Source organism: Zingiber officinale, chromosome 9A (assembly GCF_018446385.1).
Source record: "Zingiber officinale cultivar Zhangliang chromosome 9A, Zo_v1.1, whole genome shotgun sequence".
NCBI classification, from domain to species: domain Eukaryota; kingdom Viridiplantae; phylum Streptophyta; class Magnoliopsida; order Zingiberales; family Zingiberaceae; genus Zingiber; species Zingiber officinale.
The window spans coordinates 44657696-44663695 of NC_056002.1; positions in this window are offsets into that span (position 1 = coordinate 44657696).

The following is a 6000-nucleotide window of genomic DNA, read 5'->3' on the forward strand; positions in this document are numbered from 1 at the left end:
AGTAGGAGTCATCGAAGACTTTGAACCAAGTAAAAACTGAATCATATTTTTTCTTGTTTGTTTATTTTGCTTTCTCACTTAATTTTCCACTGCGACACTTTGTTATTCAAAATTAAAAAAGTCAATTTTTCAAAATCACGTGATTCACCCATGTAACGACCACCCTTATTACTACTACTACTCTCTAAGGGTGACCGTTACTTAACTACTAACTCTACTTAACCGGTATGATCGAAACCACGAGAAGTCTCTACCGAAAAATTTCGACAGCATCTCCCCTATACTGGTGACCATAAAATGAGATACATACATAGTATACTTCAGCCACAGGCTTTTGAAACATATATCAAACAACCACGTAGTTCATATATAACCAAAATAATCAACTCTCGCAAAGCACGATAAAACGATCCATAGAATAGCATGTACAAGTTCTAAATTCTTTTAACAATTTGACGAAAACAGTCTTAATAAATTCTTGGCAAATCCCCAGATCTCTCCCATAGTCCTGGCATCACACATCATCGAACACCTCCTTGTCGCCTTCCTTTGCTATATCCTTTCCTTTCCTTTATCTACAGTAAGAGGAAATGCAATCTATAAGCAAAATTACTTAGTAAGCGCTATCTAACTCACAAAATCTCGATATGCATGTACATATATCTATAACATAAACTAACTGAATGCTTACTGAAAACTACTCATGCTCATCTAATAGTAAAGGAATCAAATAGGCTGAAATGCTAAACATGTAAAGCTACTCATGCTCTTCTAACAGTAAAAGAATCATAACAAACTGAAATGCTAAACATGTAAAGCTACTCATGCTCTTCTAATAGTAAAAGAATCATAACAAGCTACTCATGCTCTTCTAATAGTAAAAGAATCATAACAAACTGAAATGCTAAAGACCTTGGAATTGGTCACCTAGATTTGTTTAACGACAACCTCGGAAGTCGGGTACTAGCCTCTTCAAAGTAAAATATCTTAATTACTTCTTCTTTAAATGTCTTGACATTTTAACAAGCACCTTGTGTGTCAAAATCCCTAAAGTCTTGACTTTGGGATCTACTTAAGACCTTGGCCTTTTTCTTTCTTTTCTTTATCTTTCTTATACTTGTTATCTTAATATTCTTATAATAAAATGCCTTGACATTTCTTTGAGCACTTGGTGTACTACTGATCCCAATTCGTAAACTTAGGGATCCTATTAAGACCTTGGTCTCTCTTTCTTATAACTACTTATAAACCTCTAAGGATTTAATAGAACTCTTATTTTTTTCCACTTACATGCAGATCCTAGAGTTTTTATAGAGCAACAGGATTCTTTAAGCATATATTAACAGAATAAATCAAAGGAAAACAAACCTAACTTCTTTAAGCATGCTACAACAAATATAAATCAAAGGAAAGCAAACCTAATTTCTTTAAGCATGCTACAACAAATATAAATCAAAGGAAAACAAACCTAATGTCTTTAAGCATGCTACTACAGATATAAATCAAAGGAAAACTAAATCTGAATTATTTAAGTATGCAACAACAGAATTAAATAAAGGAAACCACATCTGAATTCCTTAAGAAAATCTGCACTATATTAAATCGCATGCTTTAATCTAAAACTGCAATGCTTAACAAAACTAAAACTGGAATACTAATTATATCTAAATCTACCATACTAACCATATCCTATGACAAACTGGTCTAACAGTATGGTAACAAGGAAATCTACGTCTGAAAAGCCAATCATAAGGACTGTCTCTTTTTTTTCATTGCAGCAACCGAATTGCCCTTTTTAGGGTAACAGCAGATAGAACTCAAACCATGAAACTCAAATTTATAAGACTGAAAGGGCTGATCTATAAGCCTAGTTCATACAATTTAATTCCTTCCTCTAAGATTCTCGGTCGTAAGCTTCAAAACCACATCCTTTACAACAAGCTTCAGAATTGCAGAAGAAACAAAGAAAACTGAAACCACCATTAATTTCTCTTGTTCAGTACTACAGCAGAAAAACTAAAAGAAGCAAAAATTACTCCCCATACTCATCCTTTTACTGTTCTTCCTTTGAACTCACGGCAAAAATTTCAAAACTAAAAAAAAATCTTACAACATGCTTCGAATTCAAGGAGAAAAGATCCGAAACCACTCTTACCGCAGGTGAGAAGCGACTTACCTTTGCTTTTGGGACTTACAACCGGAAGAGGAAGGTTCTAGGGTTCGGAGAAGCTTCAAATCTCGGCAGCTTCTTTGTGTTTCCGAGCTCCCCTCGTCGAGGTGGTCACGCACGGGTGAAGACCGACCGGAAAAAGCCTTTCGCCGGCGCCGGAGACCAAGCCCTAACGCGGCTGCGACTTCGCCCGAGAAAACGCCGACGCGAGAAAGGAGAGGAGAAAGTGAGGGAATTAGGGTTCGCGTCGAGTGCAGGAAAAGGATTAAATCCTTATACTTAGGGTTATATTCGGTTCCAACTATAGCTTATATATATTTTGTTCCCTACTTGATTAACAAAACGTTTGCGGAACAGTTGGCTAGCTGGATTCGATCAAGGTTTGGTTTGGTCGGGGGTTGCTGGTTTGAACCTCGGCTTGGACATTTTTTTGTCGAAACTTCTTTCGTTTAGTAAAAATATCAAACGACCTCCAAAAATTACATAAAAATACTCTAAAAATTTCTAAAAAAAACCCTAGAATATTTCTATAGCATTTTTAAATATTTTTAAATTATTTTTAGGGCTCGAATTAAGGAAATTTGGGTTGTTACAACCCACCCTCCCCCTCCCTCTTACATGAGTCTCGATCCAATACTATATGCTCCTTGCCCTTTTGTATAAAGGTTCTAGCATCCTTTGATTTTTTTTTCTTTGACCTTAGGTGTCACTTAAATATTCTTCTTAGTCAATTTTGGACGCTTACTCTTATTGTGTCCTTTCTCCCTATACTTAAAATAAATGATATGATCTTTATTCTTAGCAATTGAAATTGTTATATATTTACTTATAGGGGTGACACGTGATCCTTCTTCATTAGTTCTAGGTGTTAAGACTTCTTCTCATTCAGGTATTAATGATCTCTCCCCCACAATCCTTAAGGGGGATGCTTCTTCATTTTCCTCCTCAGATGTTAAATACTTCTTAACCTCTGAATCCTCATGTTCTTGAAACAAAAAGTTCCCCTCTTTGAATTTTTCTTCACTTTGAGTTGAGGATGGATCTTCATACAGCTTAACCAATTTTCTCCATAACTCACTTGCATCATCATAGCTACCTATCTTGTACAAAATATTGTTAGGTAATAAATTAACTAAAATTTTGATTACCTTATCATTCACCTTGGATCTCGTCACTTACTTCTTAGTCCATTTTCTCTTCTTAAGGAGCTTCCCTTTGCTATTCATTGGGGCTTCAAATCTCTCTATTAGAGAAAATCATTGCTCTATGTTTATCATAAAGAACTTCTCTATTCTTCATTTCCATAAGTTATGTTGGTTGCTACTCGGAAAGCCTAGAGGTTCCACTGTACAAAAATTTTGTACAAAGGTCTGAACCTTTTCCTAGCTACCATGTGTTCTTTTAAATTAAATTTTGGATCGCCTGCGGAACTTAACACGTTTGATCCAAAACTTAATCTATTTGTTCTTTTAGGTTTTGACTTGGATCTCCTGCGAAACTTAACACGTTCGACCCAAGTCACCTTAAGTTATTAATTCCATTAAATATTAATTTCCATAATCGGTTCCCAGTACTGACGTGGCGAGGCACATGGCCTTCTTGGATATGGGAGCAACCACCACCGACTAGACAAAACCTTTTATAGAAAGCTAATATTTAATTTCCTAAAATAACTTTAGGTTAACCGAAAAGAACAATCAAATCACAAGAAAAAGAAAAAAAAAGAACACTATATCGAAAACAAATTCGAAACTCTAGAATCGTATGCCTCTTGTATTTAGTATTATTTCCAAAAATAACTAGTATGATGCGGAAAGAAAAATTACTAGTTATACCTTTTAGAAAAACCTCTTGATCTTCTACCGTATTCCTCTTCTAACCTCGGGCGTTGTGTGGGCAACGATCTTCCGAGATGAGAACCACCAAGCACCTTCTTCTTCCTTGCAAATTTCGGCCATCAAAACTTCTTCTAGGATGAAGAGCTTCGGCCACCACCACCATGCTCCAAGGGATGCTAGAAACAAAGCTTTCTTTCTCTCCTTCTTCTTCTTCTTCTCTAAACTTGATCCGGCCACCATATGGGTCTCCACAAGAAGGATGAGGTTCGGCCATCAAAGAGAAGAAAGGAGGAGAGGATGGCCGGCCACACCAAGGAAGAAAAAGAGAGAGGAAAAATAAATAGAGTTGTTCACCATGAAAGCACCTCTACCCTCTCTTTTATAATCCTTGGCCTTAGCAAATAAGGAAATTTAAATAAAAATTTCCTTAATTCTTTTGCCATTGATAAGGAAATTTTATTTAAAAATAATTTTTTTCTCATCAATAATGTGGCCGGCCACTTTAAACCAAGCAAAAGAAATTTAATTCAATCAAGAATTAAAAGTTTCCTAATTTGTTTCCGGAAATTTTATAAAAAATTTCTCTAATAATTTTCCCTTCATGATGGTTAATAAAAAGGAAATTTTATAAATTAAAATATTTCTTTTAAACATGTGGATAAAAAGAAAGTTATCTTTAAAAAATTAAAATCTCTTCCAATCTACAAATAAGGAAAGATATCTAATCTTTTCTTAATCCTTGTAGAAGCTTTATAAAAGAGATATTTAATTTTAAACTCTCTTTTAAATCATGAACATGATTAAAAGGAAAGTTTTTACCAAAATTAAAATCAACCTTTTAATCTACAAATAAGGAAAGAAATTTAACTCTTCTCTTAATCTTTTGTAGAATCTTATAAAAGGAAAGATTTAAATTTTTAAACTCTCTTTTAAATCATGTTATCCACATGAGAAAAATTTTAAAAATAAAATTCCTTTTTATTTTAATAGGGTCGGCCACCTAAGCTTGAGTTCAAGCTAGGGCCGACCACATGAATTCACCCATGAACCAAAACATGGCCGGCCCTAGCTTGGTCTCCAAGCTCGCTTGGCCCCTATAGGATGGGTAAGAAGGTGGGTATAGGTGGGTATAGTACTCTATAATTAAGAGACTACAATAGGGACCGAGAGGAGGAATTGGTTTTGGTCTCCCGATAAAATTAAGCATCCCGTGTTCGCCCCGAACACACAACTTAATTTTATCAATAATAATTCATTCCACTAGAGAATTATTATTGAACTACCGCACCAATCCCAAATTACATTTTTGGGCTCCTTCTTATTATGAGTGTGTTAGTCTCCCTGTGTTTAAGATAACAAATGTCCACTAATTAAGTAAGTTACTGACAACTCACTTAATTAATATCTAGTTCCAAGAGTAGTACCACTCAACTTCATCGTCATGTCGGACTAAGTCCACCTGCAGGGTTTAACATGACAATCCTTATGAGCTCCTCTTGGGGACATTCTCAACCTAGTATCTCTAGGACACAGTTTCCTTCTATAATCAATAACACACACTTTAAGTGATACCATTTCCCAACTTATCGGGCTTATTGATTCATCGAACTAAATCTCACTCATTGATAAATTAAAGAAATAAATATCAAATATATATGCTTGTTATTATATCAGGATTAAGAGCACACACTTCCATAATAACCGAGGTCTTTGTTTCTTTATAAAATCAGTATAAAAGAAACGACCTCAAATGGTCCTACTCAATACACTCTAAGTGTACTAGTGTAATTATACAGTCAAGATAAACTGATACATAATTACACTACGACCTTCTAATGGTTTGTTCCTTTCCATTTTGGTCGTGAGCTACTGTTTATAATTTATAAGGTACTGATAACATGATCCTCTGTGTGTGACACCACACACCATGTTATCTATAATATAAATTAATTGAATAACTACATTTATCACAAATGTAGACATTTGACCAAT